Genomic DNA, 16,224 nt, shown 5'->3' on the forward strand with positions numbered 1-16,224 from the left:
TTTAAAATCCCATGACCGTGAAATTGACCAAAATGGGCTGTGAATTTGGTACAGCCCTATTTATTACACATAAAACAAAGTTAACAGTAAAAAATTTTCTCAAGATGTCGAATGGTGAAAATATTGTGACAAAGTTCCTCCTCTACCTTGGTGGGTCCTGTGCTTATTGGCAGATTTGCTCACCTCAGTGATCTTCCCCACAGTCTGGGTCAACTCCTCCTGTGTCTGATCAGGAGTTGGGAGGTTTGGGGGGAACCCAGGCCCGCCCTCTACTCCAGGTTCCAGCGCAGGGCCCTGTGGATTGCAGCTGTCTATAGTGCCTCCTGTACCAGCTGCATAATAGCTACAACTCCCTGAGCTACTTCCCTATGGCCTCCTCCAAACACCTTCTTTATCCTCTCCACAGGACCTTCCTCCTGGTGTCTGATAACGCTTGTACTCCTTAGTCCTCCAGCAGCACTCCCACTCCCACTCAGCTTCTTGCTCCCAGCTCCTCACACACACTTCCTCTCCTCTGGCTCCCCTCACCTGACTGGAGTGAGCTCCTTTTTAAACCCAGGTGCCCTGATTAGCCTGCCTTGATTGGCTGCAGGTGATCTAATCAGCTTGTCTGCCTTAATTGGTTCTAGCAGGTTCCTGATTACTCTAGTGCAGCCCCTGCTCTGGTCACTCAGGGAACAGAAAACTACTCAGCCAGTGACCAGTATATTTGCCCTCTACCAGACTCCTGTACCCCACTGCTCTGGGTCTGTCACAATATGTTGGTACATTTTACTTGCTATAAAACAAACCATTTCATATATTTTATAATTTCAAAAGGGACTGTACAGAACCCTTTGAGGGGCTGAATTTTTTTTTCCTCTCTCATGTAGATGAGTTAATGATGTCAAAATGTGTTTATGAGAAAACCTGTTCCCAATCCACCACCACCGCAAGTGAAGTATGAAAAATATTGTGTCCATTACAAAATACAATGTGGCAACTCTGCTTCAAGAATATGTATATAATTTAAAGTGTGGTTACAATAAGTATCTTGAATTTCTTGTTTGCTGTGCCACATTAGAAGCAGAGGCATTTTTTCACATAAAAAAAGTCCAGGGCCAGATCCTCAGTGGTGGAAAAGGGCATAGTACTAAGGCAGTTGTCAGTTTACACTAGCTGAGGAGCTCATAATTCCATATTCCAAAGGGTCTAGTCTGTCCATATTTATAGCTAAACAAGGTTGATACGGAATATTTACAAACCGAGCTGATCAAACTATTTGTTATGGATAGTGTTTATTACAAACACAGGTGTTGTTCCTGAATCATCTTCTGTGCAGGCAGACTTCCACACTAGTGTGGTACATTGTGCATGGTTAGGACCTTAGAGCATTTTTTTGTTAGAAATATTGTTTTGAGTTAATTTTCTCCCCTCCCCCCTTCCCTCCTCAGATATGTTTTTATTCATATCTGGGATTTGTCAACTGTATTGCTTCTGCTTGGATGGATGAAACTTTGGTTGTTTTTTTTTTTAAAGGAAGAAAAATGAATAGGAACAACACATTATTGCATATTCTTGAATCAAAATTGCAACATTTATTTATGTGAAGGACAAGGTTTTTTCATATTTGAGTTCTTCGGAAGGTACTTCAGCTAGTAGATTGGTAACAGGTTCTCTCTCACACAGTTTCTCACTGCATATGAGCTGAAAACTGAAATTAATGAAACCCTAGGCTTCGCCAACACTTTCAGAAATTCATGGCAGTGGTCCAAACATCCACAAATAATGAATAATATGGTGCCAGAAATCAAAGCAAGCCAAGCAATGTTTCTTTATTTGTGATAATATCAGTTATTTCACTAATTGGCTACCTCTATTTGTAAATAAAAATCTTGTTTTTTAATTATCACTCACCCACTGATGCTAAAATCCTTTTTTGAAAGTAACCCCCAAAATCTTAATATACAAAATGATATTGAACCTTTTCCATTTGAGACAAGTTATTTGTTACTTATGGTTCTGCAGTTGGCATCTCTCTTTTTACATGACCATTATAAAAAATATTTTTTGAAAATTGTGTGCGCGCGTGCGCGCATGCGCACACATGTACACACACTCTATATACATGTGTGTCACAGTTTAGAGCAACTGCACCTGTAGTTCCCCTTTAGGGTCAAGCAAGGACACCCACCTAGGCTTCAGGCTCATCTGGCTGTCATCTCTCTTGAATGGAGACATGCATCTCTGTCCCTTCTGACTGGGATATTTCCAGGCGCAGCCCCAACTGTATTGTGATATCCCAGCCAAGGATTCTGTCTAAGCAGGCCTGCTTGCTTTCTCTTCAGAGACTAACAACAGAGTAATCACCCACAGTGATAAGGTAACACATAGCACTTCCTGTGCAAACCTATTTTGTTCTTCAGGTAAAAGCATTACAGAGAAGACTTATTACAAACAATAGAAGAACCTACGCAGATGCTAATAAGCTTACTAGAGGCCACCCCAATCCAGACATGGGCTCTGGCAGAAGTAGTCCTTCAAAACCCCACCCAGCGGGTTTCCTTGTGGTTTCAAATTCATCAGAGCTTCAGCCCAGAACATGCACCCAATCTTATGGGGCCACAGTAAGCCCAGTCCTGCCAACATTTCCCCAAGGATTGAGGATCTCCGTGACCAGGAAGAAGGCCATGAGCCTATTTAAAACCAGGCTATTTATTCAAAAATCCTTTCTTCATCTGTTAGTTCCTGGAGAATCCGGTTTGAACTAGAATATGCAAAACTCTCCAGGGTGTAGCTTCCGAGGGCTGATAACCAGACGAATTACATTAGCATCCCTTTCTCCGAGAGGAGTTAGACACAGTTCCACAAAGGCACATACACAATTGCATTTTTAATATGATGGACCCCAAAGATATTAAACCTAATTCAATAAGGTTTAACTTAAGTCAATAAAGATTTTCTTAATTCCATAAGGTTTTAGGGTTGTCCAACACTTGCCATTATCAAACACTGTTTTCAGTTGCTTATAACTTTACCACACTAACAGTTTGGTCTGAAATTTTCCACACTAGCTGTCTGAGTCAGGCTGTGTGGGTTTTGCTGTTTTAATTTCAGGCAAAACAGTTCAGCCATTTCTGAGAACAATGCTAGGGAAAAATACACTGTTTTGCCAACATTAAAAAATTCTGGCAATGTTTTCTTTTAACTGGTCCGGCATAGCCATGCTTTGGAACAGGGGTTTGAAATTTGGTGGTGGGGTGAAGAAGAGGTTGGCCTCTGTGTTGAGGATGTGCATTTTGTCCTACTCATGACAATTTGCCCACATTTGGCCAAGTTATAAGTTTTTGACAAATCACATTTCACACATGCTCAGTACAGACTTGCTAGAGCTTTGCAGTGAAGTCCCCCAAAGATTCCATAGACAGTGGACATGCTCCAGCCTGGGGATGAGCAGGACTTTCCCTGCAATTGCAGGTCTGGTTGAGCTCATGCAGGTTGTGCCAGGTCTGGGTCCTGGCACCTGAACTGAGAGCCTGCCTCTCTGTTGTTCTCAGAGACCTCCCTGGTGGGTCCAGAGAGTGTAGAGGAGAACATAAAAATGGCCGTACTGGGCCAGACCAATGGTTCATCTAACCCAGTATCCTGTCTTCCAACAGTGGCTGGCACCAGAGCCTTCAGAACAGGGCAATTAACAAGTGATCCACCCCCTGTTGTCCAGTCCCACTTCTAGCAGTCAGAAGTTTAGGGACATCCAGTGCATGGGGTTGCATCCCTGACCATCTTGGCTAATAGTCAATGATGGACCTATTCTCCATGAGCTTATCTAATTTTTCTTTGAACCCAGTTACACTTTTGGCCTTCACAGCATGCCCTGGTAATGAGTTCCACTGGTTGACTGTGTGTTGTGTGAAGAAATTAGTTCCTTAGTTTGTTTTAAACCTGATACCTATTAAGTCACTGGGTGACCCCTCATTCCTGCACTGTGTGACATGGTAGTGAATTAAAAAAAAAAAGCATTATTTTTCTCCACACCATTCATGAGTTTATAGACTTCTATCACTTCCCCTTCCCCCTGCCAACTCTTTTCCCAGCTGAACAGTCCTAGTCTTCTAAATTTCTCCTCATGTGAGAAATACCATACACCTAGTCATTTTTCTTGTTCTTTGAATTTTTCCCAATTCTAATGTATCTTTTCAAGATGGAGCAACCAGAACAGTATGCAGTATTCAAGGTGTGGATGTACCATGTACTTATATAGTGGCATTATGATATTTTCTGTCTTATTATCTATCCTTTTCTTAATGGCTCCTAACATTCTGTTATCTTTTTCGACTTTTGCTGCAAAATGAGCAGATGTTTTCAGAGAACTATCCACAATGACTCCAAGATCTCTTTCTTGAGTCATAAATAGACCCCATCATTTGTATGTATAGTTGGGATTATGTTTTCCAATGTGCATTACTTTGCATTTATCAACACTGAATTTCATCTGTCATTTAATTGCCCCAGTAACCCAGTTTTGTGAGATCCCTTTGTAACTCTTTGCAGTCAGCTTTGGACTTAGGTATCCTCATTAATTTTGTATCATCTGCAAACTTTGTCACCTCACTGTTTACTTCTTTTGCCAGATCATTTATGAATATGTTGAATAGTACTGATTCCAGTACAGATCCTTGGGGAACCTGCTATTTACCTGTCTCCACTGTGAAGATAGACCATTTATTCTTACCCTTTGTTTCCTATTTTTAACCAGTTACTGACTGATGAGGGGACCCTCCCTTTTGTCCCTTACTTTGCTTATGAGCCTTTGGTGAGGAACCTTTTCAAAGGCACCCTCAAAAAAATTCTAATAGAGTGGTGGGGCATGATTTCCCTTTACAAAAGCAATGGTAACTCTTCTCCAACATATTATGTTCAGCTGTGTGTCTGATAATTCTGTTCTTTACTATAGTTTCAACCAATTTGCCTGGCACCGATGTTAGGTTTACTGGCCTGTAATTGCCAGAATCTCCTCTGGAGTTTTTTGGGTTTTTTTAAATTGGCATCAGATTACCTATCCACCAGTCATCTGGTACAGAAGCTGATTTAAATTATAGCTTACATACCACAGTTAGTAGTTCTGCAATTTCATATTTGAGTTCCCTCAGAAATCATGTGAATAGCATCTGGTCCTGGTGACTTATTACTGTTAAAGTTATCAATTTGTTCCAAAACCTCCTCTATTGACAAGGTGCCTGCTTTGAATCCAGAGGATACAAGAGCCACATCTGGAGGCGATGGAGGGGAGCAGATTGGGACAAGGAGCCTGGGAGGAATGGAGGCTGGGGAGGGGCAGGGAACTGGGACAGGATGGCAAAGAGAATGATATTGGGAGCTTGCGGGGTGAGGGAAGAGCAGAAGAGTACAAAACTGGCTGGGTAAAGGGGTGCCATTAAGGTTGTTCAGGAAACCTTTGTTCTGGCATTTCCTAACTTCTGAGTGCTTGACTTTGCAATCTTAATATTTTAGTGTAGCGAGTGTGTGTGTGTAAAATATGTTGCAAACACTGTGTCTAAGTAAAATATTTTGCAAACAAAAAAGTAAAAGGATAATTACGGGGAGCATAATTTGGAGTCTGGCTAAAACAAAGAGAAACTTAGATTTACTAAGTGATTGCCTTGCTCAGATTTTGATCTTAGTGTAAAGTCTTGTTTGGGTTTGTGATTAATCTATTGTGCTAATTGTCTTTTTTCATCACAATAGTCTCATTAGACTCAGCGATCCTGCAGGCAAAGCCAACTGCTGGCATGAAGCAAATTTTTAAAGGTCAAAAGTAGTTTGACACTTTTTGTCCAATTGATTGTGTACTTCTGGACAGTTTGTTTACTCCAGTAGTTATATTTGTTGAGCAATCTACAGGCCTGATCCTGTAAAATGCTCAGCACCTCCTGAGAAGTACTGAGTGTACCAACTCCTGTTGAGGTCAGTGTGGATTAAGGTTGCTCAGCCCCTCACAGCATTGATCTTTACAGAAGCCATTGCAAATCAGGAGGCTTTTAATGGGGTAATTTCTGTTCACGGACCTGTATTGACTTTAGATCGATGACATTTTATTTAGTGCTGCTCAGAATTCAATTTAGATTTCAATACTTGCTTTAGGTTAACTTGAGTTCATGGAGCTTTTTTGGGAACAGCAAAGGATGGATTTTATTCTTGTCCCTTACAAGTGCAGAAAGATCAATCTGACACTGAAGAGCTGGAAATGCCAGCAATTATTCAGAGATAAAACTGCTTGATTAGTTGTAGCCCATCTTCCCTCTTTTAACCTAAAGATATAAAAAGTTTGCACGTGCCTCTGGTTTTCCTCTTTAAGGGCTACGTTGCTTTTTAAGGCACAGGCCTGTATGGTGCACCACTCAGGATTTCCTCTAGGAGGCACTGTGCCTCAAGAAGAACACAAAGCGCATTATTCACACAGCTCTCCCTATGTTCGGACTGGTAAATAACTGCCAATAACATGATATGGTAAATGTTGCTAAATGGCAATCACTGAAGGATTACAACAAGTGATAAAAAATAAAAGTTCATGGCTGCATAAGATCTCTCAGTTTTTTTTCCTTGGTATAACCTAGATCAGACTAGGCTGAGTATGAGTCAAGTTCACGTAGCATGTCCAATACCATGATTTCTAGAAAGGTAAGTGAGCGTGTCCTCAGGACACCTATATTTCATTTGTATTTTCTACTGGTGAATTAGAGTCTTACATAATGTCTTGAACTTGTAGACTGTGTATAGCTTTCCTAGAGGTTTATCTGCCTCAATAAAAGTCAGGATACTAAGGAAGATGCATTCTAAAAGTCCATTCTAAAATGTCCCAGACAAAATTTGTCTGAGGCAAGCAGATCTCGAGTGCTCATGAACAGATCAGTGTGATACTTTTTCTCAAAACATGCAAAATTCACCTGGTTTAGGGTTTTCCTTCTTACGCATCTGAAAAGTAGCGACTTCGGCAAAAGTGTCATTAAGGTTCATGAGCAGTTTGAATCAACTTAGGCCTAGTTATGAGTGAAGCCAATTTAAATTTATTGTTTCACATTGAAGACTTGTAAGATGTTTGGTTTTGCAGAGATTTGGTAGAAATCCAAGTGAAACTCAGGAGTTTCAACTGAGTAACAATTTGAGTTTTGGGGTCCATCTGAGTCCCACCGCACAAAACAGAAATTGGGGAGTGAAAGGGTGAACTAACCTGAATGAAACCCAGTGAGAATTAGACTGGTTGGTCTGGTTGCTGTCAAGTGTTCGAATTTGTAGTTCAGATTACTACCCAAATCCTAAAAGCATCATAATTTAAGATCCAGAATTCAACCCAAAATGATGTAATAGCTGTTCAGTAGATTTATGCCATTTCCATCTTTCCCCCATCAAAATTCTCAGGGCTCAAAATAAAGAGGTTAGATACCTGCATAGCTGGATATCTGAAATAATCATGCAGTCATCACAAGAAAAAAACAAACAAACAGAGCTCAGCTAGAGCAGTCAAATTAGAAACATGCCTAGTCTATCCTGAGGAGCAGATAGATGGTTTCTTCCTTTCTCTGAAGGATATTTTAGGGTTCACTTTGTAAATCCATTATATCCTTTTTACATATTTGTTTCTAATTAAAATCTCAAGCAAATTTTGCAGAGAGATATAAAAAAGGGAATTCTATTTTTAAGCAGCGTAACAACAAAAGAAAAAGAAATAATCAAGCTCTTACCTGAGGATTTGAAGCGTGTAGAAAAGATGCAGTGATAATTGTAGGTACTATCATCATGATATTATCATTTTCAACTAATCTGGTATTCAATTCAATCTGCAAAATAAATTGACAAGAAATGTCATCAGTGTCAAATTAACATTTTAAACCTATTAGAAAAACACTGCTAGCTTCATATTACAAGAAAATCAATGGCTCGGTTTGGGAAAACCATTCACTATCATGCCATAGACAATGACCCCTGTCTTAAGATTTACCAAAGTTCACACAGGTCAATGAAGTGGGAGGACCTCTGCTTGTCCTAACCCTTAGTAATAACCTAATGGAGCAAAAACCCTAAGTTTTAAGTGCTGATAATTTAGTCTATGAAATTCATGCCTTTTGACCCTGAACTAAGAGACAAGAGAATCTCATCTTGTCTTCAATTAAATATAAAGCTGTTTTAAACATCTTATCTGAGCCAGGATCCACAAGGTCCTAGTATTTTTAATGCACTCTTTTAAATTGCAGTATAAATTACTGTACAGATACCAGATGTGGCAGATGAATTTTTCACAACTGTAGGGTAAAATCCTGATCCCTTCTGAAGTCAATGAGAGAAGTCCCCTATGTTGTTTTGCAGTCATGGGACTCTGTCTTGTCCTCACTAAACATATTCAATTCCCAATGATGCCATCGACAGCAGAATACACTCTGTAAGGGCTGAAGGCAGTGTGAGAAGAAGAGAGAGATGAGATGGACTAGAAGGGGTAGCTGACTTGGGTTATACCATTTCTAAACTACAGAAAATATTTTTGTCTAAAATTGGCTCTAGTCCTCAATAAATTTTCGTTATTTGGCAAGAGTATTAAAAACCATTATCAGGATGAGTTAATGGGCTGTATAAGCCCATGGCTGTGACCAAACTGCAGTATGTATACCATTTGTATTGATGGTGCCTTTCCACTAGGGCTCTCCAAAAACCAAATATTCCTTCGGAGGCAGGTCCAAAATATAGGGGGCGTAGGGGGAATTGTTTGGTGCTGACCCAAAATGAAAATGTTTAGAATTTTTTGGTGAACTGAAATGTTTTTAAAAGTATCATTTCAATTACGAAGGGCTTTTTTTAAGTTGTTTTTAATTAAAACTGAGTGAAATTCCAACATTTCTAAACATTTTTCTTCCTTGACAGAAACAATTCACTGAAATTGACCTGAATTCACAAATTGTTTTGATTGACCTGAACCTGTATTTTTCGGTGAAAAAAAAGTTTCACATGAAAAATTCCACCTAGCTCTAATTTACACTATATAAAACCCCGTGCTTAATTCATGCCACCTCTAAGCTTGGCAGTTCATAACCCTGGCACCCCTGGCCTTGCCCCATTGGTTATGAAAGTAAAAAAATTGCTTGAGCCCCAGCACATCTTTCATTACAAATGAAGCATGGGTAAAACTTGGATTGCATAAGTGTAACCGGGATTAGAATCTGACCCCTTAATTAATTTTAAAGATACAGCAGAACAGAAAATACCAGTCAATACTGTCAAGAAATCAGGTTTGCAGTGGGTTTTTTAGCCATGTTAGTCCCAGAATATTAGAGAGAGAGAGTGGGTGAGGTAATATCTTTTGTTGGACCAATTTCTGTTGGTGAGAAAGAGACAAGCTTTTGAGCTATGCAAAGCTGATGATGTTGGTCCAATAAAAGATATTACTTCATCCACCTTGTCTCAGGAAATCAGTGGTGATTTCTTTTTACTTTGTGAGCCTACAGTTCTTTGTCTAGAAGGATGGGGTTTGCATCGTGACTCTGTATGGCATTGCTCAGACTTTCAAAAGCTTTCAGCATTGGCCTAGCAGGGCTCAGTCAATGCTGAGCACTTCTGAAAATTCCGCCTTGCATCAATAAGCAGCGACATTTCATAGCTACATTTAGGCCCTGATCCTGCAAAGCCTTATGCACATGTTTACCTTTAAATATTCCCTTGAAGTCAATGGGAGTATGCACATGTTTAAAATGATGCAAGTGTTTGCATGATCAGGGTCTAAACAGAGAGAGAACTAAAGATAGCCACAACATGCAGTAAGTGACCAAAGTATAATGGAAACTGTATAATGTAAAATGGTTCATAACCTTACCTTTACTTGGCAATAGCACGTCTGTCACAATTATTATCATCATCATCATCATCATCTATTAGTTATATTACCATAAGCTTAGGAGCCCCAGTCATGGACCAGAACCCCAGTGTGCTAGGCCCTGTACAAATACAGAACAAAAAGATGGTTACTAAAATCATGGCTTTCTTTCTCTAAAGATAATATTCATGAATGAATATTGGGGTTGGGGAGAAATCACAAAATAAAGTGTAGAGGAATGTCAACATTTTCAAAAGCATTTTCACCTCATTCATTTTCAAGATTTTTCATTCTTCTACATTTTCTGCTGAATTTTATTTAAAAAATGATTGTTTCAAAATCATTAATTTTCAAAAACAAAGAGTTTTTTTAATTTGGAAATGTAAATATTACATTGAAAATACAAACATGTACATTATTTTCTAAAAGCAGTAAAGAGTCCTGTGGCACCTTATAGACTAACAGACGTTTTGCAGCATGAGCTTTCGTGGGTGAATACCCACTTCGTCGGATGCAAGTATTCACCCACGAAAGCTCATGCTGCAAAATGTCTGTTAGTCTATAAGGTGCCGCAGGACTCTTTGCTGCTTTTACAGATCCAGACTAACATGGCTACCCCTCTGATACTTGACATTATTTTCTAAATCAACTTTAATTTCAAAAAAAATCCCACCAATTAAGATGACCAGTCAAAATCAGCAATGGGTGGGGGGGGAAGAGAGAGAAACTAAAAATGTCTAATGGACACTCAATAACAAGCAAATGAAATATAAACCATGTGGATCCTCTTGGGTCTGACAGGCCACATGACAAGCAAAAAAACCACAGCTAAGGACAACAAAGAAATTTTGCCAGCTGCAGTACTCTGATTTTGTAGCAAGTTTTGCTGTTTAAGCTTCTGCTCCTGGAGTCATGTGATTACATGAGAAACTAAAGCTTCCATTTTTTAAAAATAAATTAGTTTCTAGCCCTCATGGCTGCAGGGAAAAACTTGAAAGGATGAAGCCATGTTTTTTAGTGGCCTGAGTCATGATTTTTGCTTGGGGCAGATAATACTGTAACAGGCTGGATTTCTCATAAAAATTGTCTACTGGAAGCAAGAAAATTGTTGTGGAAAAATTACACTTTCAGAATTTGTTCCAAAGATTTCTCATAGGTCTTACACTATCTAGCGTCTCCAGCATGAAATAACAGGTGAAAAAAGTGTGTTTGTGGCTAGATTGTGCCTGTTATACACCAACCTGTAATGGGAGCAGCAGAACAGCACTGAACCACCCTGAGAGCACCAGCAGCTACTCCTGGTTCACAAGGGGTTTTTGCCAACCACTACTTTGAGGCAGTGCAGCATAGTCCCTCCTACTATATGGCCAGCCAGGTCTGCTGCCCAGTGTATAAAAGGCAGACCACAGTCCCTCTTTCTCTCCACCATGCTCAGCTAATGTTTGCCTCCCGGGGGCAGAGGGGTGCTAATCAGAAATCAGACACTATGCTTCCCTGACTTTGGGAGCTGCGGTTTTCCAGGCCATAAAGGCAGGGGAAGGACAGCTATTTCTTATTCCCTCTCTCCTACCACACACCCACATAAGAGCTAGACAAAAATCTCAGCTTTCCTAAACAACATTCAAAAGAAGACAATATTCTGAAAGCTCTGTCAACCTGATGCTTTTTCCCTGTGGTTCCATCCCCTTTGTCCCACTCAGGTAGCCCAAAGGGACAGTAACCCAGTTGCAAATGCCTAGCCAAAAAAAAAAAATCCTGTTTGAAGCAGCCTGGGCCATAGGTCTCTGAACTCACCCTTTCTTGGGGCATCCTTCTGCTTAACAAGGCAAAGAGAGCTTGGATGGAACAGCTATGTTATTTGCATGTAAACAATACACAACCAACATACCAATAACCAGAGCCTGGTGTTGCTGACTGCAATTCCCTGCTGTCCAGAACCAAGCTTTCTATTATCACTTTGGTCTCTGCAGCCATGCTCAAAACCATCACAGCTGTTCCACACAGGTGTAAGGATTAGTCCTCCAGTGGTGTAGGATCCTAAACCTGTGGAACTTAAAGCTGTCTGGCCTCAGGTTTTAGTGCATTGGAGCCAGCTCCAGTCCCAAGAACCAGGAAGGTGAAATCAGCCATCTGACTCCTCCTGTGCTCAGACCCTAGCCCATAATCTTGTTTACAGGACAATCTACATTAGGGTAGACAAACTGCGATTCACCTAATATAAAACACAAATGTATAAGCTGTTCAAAAGCTACGCAACTGGAACAGTAACTCCTCAAATGTAACTTGAGATATAAAACTATTATACCTCAGAGTGCTAGAATTCAACTCAAGTAGAAAGCAAAACAAAAAAAGAAGGTACCAACGGGCTTGACTTCTGCCCTCACATACATTCATGCAGTTCCTTCAACTGGGACCTGCAAACATATATCTGTGGGCAAAATACCACCACATGTTAGCAATTAGCATATACTGCTCAACAATATGTTAATAGTGGCAAAATTATTCAGGTCTTAGGAATCTTCTTTCAGGTCTGTTGAGTGCATGGTTTTTCCCCTCTAGAACATGTTGGAACCCAGTAACTGATCCCAACTTAGATCAAACACAGAATGCAAGACAGTGATTAAAAGGCCCACTCCCTGTTCACACAACACTGCCCTTCAAGTCTCAGAAGTTTAGGGTTCCAACTGAGAAAACATTTAATTCCCAGCATCAGAATGTGCTTCTTTTAATCACTCTTCTTCTTGTATCCTGTGTTCTCCCTCCTTCTCCAACTGAGAAATCTTTACTTGATTTGGCTGATTCCTTACACGTGGCATTAAGTAGAAATGTTTTTAACTTCCAAAGCACACAGCAAGAACAAAGCTGAGTATGGTTTGATTTTCCCCTCTTCCTCGCCCTCACCCAAGTATGTGCAGTGGTGCTGCAACTAGGGGTGCTGGGGGTCCTGTCGCACCCCCTGGTTTGAAGTAGTAATAACAGACACCAAATGCATGGTTTCCATCATCAACACCCCCACTATAAAAATTGTTCCAGCACCCCTATGTATGTGTACAATTAAGTGAATTCTGCAGGTTAAAAATAATAAAGGGTTAAAGAGCCACATTTTTAAGGGTATTTAGATGCCAAAATACCTTCGAAAATCTGGCTCAAAGTCTCTAAGGCACAGCCCCATGCTGGGGGACGCAAACACATTCAACCATGCCTCAGAGAAATTTTAGTAAGACTCAGCCTTAGAAAGGCACAATCCCTCCTCAAGATACTTGATGCATACCAGGTGCTGGACTATCCTGTTTTGCCCCTGCATGACTGGCCCATGGGCATATGTAGAAGAAGACAACGACTCTAAAGCACTCCCTGTGCTCCCTTTAGAGACAGGACAGCCTGTGGCCTCTTTTTCCACACACCTGACCCTAAATTAAATTAACAGGGCCAGACCCTCAGCTGGTCTAAATCAGCATAACTTCACTGAAGCCCACAGCATTATTCCAGTTTTGACCAGAGTAAGGCAGTGGTGAACCCGGTCTGCTATTGCTTAAGAATTATGAGCCAGTTTCTGCTTTCAGTTATACCAGTTTAAATTTGGAATAAATCTGTTGACTACAATGGAGGCACTCCCAAGTAACTGAGCTTTTCTTGTTCAAGGACTGTATGGTAGGACTTTGTTTGTTTTTTAATTACATAGTGTTTAAAAAGAGATTGGCTATAGCTCTGGAAACTTAATAGATGCTTGCTATATAAATAGTAGATGAGATCAGGATCTTGTCCTGTATGCTTCACATGCTACTTTTCATGAAAAATATTTGCTTTGAATCTCCTGCACTGTACTGAATAAAACAGATTTCTGGATAATAGTTATGTGACAAAAGTTAAGAAATGTGTCATAGCCTTTGGGCTTTACCTGAGGCCTCTGTCATTAGCCACTGATAAGCAACTAATTAAGAAGTACCCTGTACTCTTTCCTTAGATTCTTGTCTTGGCACTTCTAAGATTACAGCATGTGACAGGATGGAAGGGCGTTAGCCTTTTCAGTCTGACAGTTAAATGTACAGATTGCTGTTTGAGCCACAGGGCATTTGCTAAAAGAAATCATCCTTACTGAGCTTGCTAGAATGGACAGAAACTTGAAACATCTGTGATGGCTACAAAATCCCACATTAGGAACCTGTTTTTTTTTTTTTTTACAATGAAGCATACTGTGCATATGATATTAGTGTGACACATAGATTTTTGTACAGAGAGATATTAAAACTACTGCTCTGTAATGGAAAGACTGCTTTCAACTGCTTACTTGACTACCTGCCCCCTATGTAGTATTTCAGGAAAATAAATATAAATGAGGCATCCTGGGCCATTACAGTAACATGGTTGTTCTACAAATGGACTTTAGGCCCAATCCTGCAGTCCTTGCAAATTGAAAACTCCTATGGGTTTCAATGGGAGCCTTTCTTGGGTGAGAGCTGAAAGATAGGATTGTTTGGGGATTTTTTTAAATTTAATTATATAGTGGTTTTAAAAATAATAATTAATGATAGCTGGCTGCAGCAGTGGGAACTTCATAGATGTCTGCTATTAAATCTCTTGAATGTTCTCATGTATTTCTATCACTTTAGAGTGTGTTCATTATCTGTTCCTGCCACAGCTTTGAAAATAGTCATAGTAAGTCTCTATTCAGTGGCCTTATGATGAGAACTAGAATAGAATCCACTGGATTACAACTGATGGGATGCCAAGTAAAATGACATTTAAGCAATGAATAGCCATATTTTTACAGGCATAGTTTTGAACATCTCCGAATGACACATCAATACTGAAGAGACAAGATAGATGATGTAATATCTTCTATTGGATCAACTTTTGTTGGTGAGACCTGAGGAGCTCTGTGTAGCTCAAAAGCTTGTGTCTCTCACCAACAGAAGTTGGTTCAATAAAAGATAGTACTTCATTTACCTTGTCTCTTTTGTATCCTAGGACCAACACAGCTGCAACAACATTGCAAACATCGATACCAAGGCTCATATATGTGCCACTACAAAACTGTGCCTTTAAAAATTGGGCTTAGAATGTTTATATACTGAGATAATTAAAGTAACTAGTGAAAAGGTTCAGGTTCGTATCATTTTCTTTTATCCTTAGCTCTCACTGTTCTAACCCGTCAATGTGTGAAAATATAGAAAACAAATCAGAAGAGGGGGAACACATTTTTTGTCAATGTGCATTGAAAGGTACATGCCACCAACAGAGGATATATCAGCTGATAGTTCATTGGATCTTAGCCTCTTTGTGACCTAGCTTATACTGATGAAGTGCTTTTCCATCTCCTCCAAGTAAAAGATTGATGCTCTGAGCCAAAATATTACTGCAGTTTTAGTTCTCATATGTATCAATTATTGTTTCTTAATTAAAATGTGAGCTTGGGTTTTTTAACATCTTTGTGATTTGAACTCCTCGTTTTTGGTTATACATCTCCACACTCACAATGGGCCAGATCCTTAGCTGAGGTAATGTAAAACCTATTTACACTAGCAGGGGGTCTGGACCATGAACTTTTCAGCATTGTACTGGGGATTTCTTACTTGTAGGTAATGGTCACACTTTCCTTTTAATTTTTAGCTAAGTGGAATAGTTGCTTGCTAGCCTGAAACTGTACGTTTTTAGGTATCTTCATTTCACTTTTTAGTTTGGGATTTGAGGTGGATCTTTTTTAATGATTTCTCAAGTACCATCAACAAGCAGCAGACTGGTCATTATGGAAATAGTAGTATACAGCAGATGATGGTGATTTTCTTTGTTTTTATGGGTCTTTACCACCACTAGGTGGAAGTAGTCTTACAGGTGGATCAATAGCACAATGTCCTATTGTTTAAGTCTTTGTGGGTACTTTTAGTCTTTTTCCTTATGAAATTCCTTATGAAATTACTAGGATCATACACTGCTTCTTCCCTGCATGTCCACTGATTGCAGAAACTTTTATCAAATATCCTTTACACCATATAACATTTCCCTTGTGTGTAGTTTCTCATCATATTCCTCAATTTCAGACACAAGGGACTTGATTCTTCCCTTAGTTACACAGCTAACCATGCATTGCTACATTTCCTCCACTAGGTACACTTAAGTCCTTAGACACCCCATACTGGTGTACCAGTGTACACAAGGCTGATAAATGCACTGAGTCAAAAGCAGCTGCAAAGTCTATAAATGTGATGTTAACTTCCTTTTGTTGCTTAGTCATTTTTCTGAAACATTCCACAGAGCATAAATCGCAAACCAAAGATAGGCATGCCTCCTATAAAACAGAAACAAATGACCTGCTGATGCTGCATGTAGATGGCATTGACTCTGAAGGCATGAAGAGTTTTATCTTGCTGGGTAGTGGGTTGACAGCAGGA

The 16,224-nt window shown here is 39.8% G+C and overlaps 1 long non-coding RNA gene across 1 annotated transcript; it reads right to left on the minus strand.

Annotated features, from left to right (window-relative positions):
- Positions 1-1,590: 1,590 nt before the first annotated feature.
- LOC120406617 lies at positions 1,591-9,935 on the minus strand. Its single transcript, XR_005599412.1, has 5 exons — positions 9,836-9,935; positions 8,250-8,420; positions 7,719-7,814; positions 2,174-2,786; positions 1,591-1,686 (listed from the first exon to the last, which is right to left on the minus strand). It is a non-coding gene; the product is annotated as an uncharacterized LOC120406617 (long non-coding RNA).
- Positions 9,936-16,224: the final 6,289 nt, after the last annotated feature.

Source organism: Mauremys reevesii, linkage group 5, assembly GCF_016161935.1.
Source record: "Mauremys reevesii isolate NIE-2019 linkage group 5, ASM1616193v1, whole genome shotgun sequence".
Classification (NCBI taxonomy): Eukaryota; Metazoa; Chordata; order Testudines; family Geoemydidae; genus Mauremys; species Mauremys reevesii.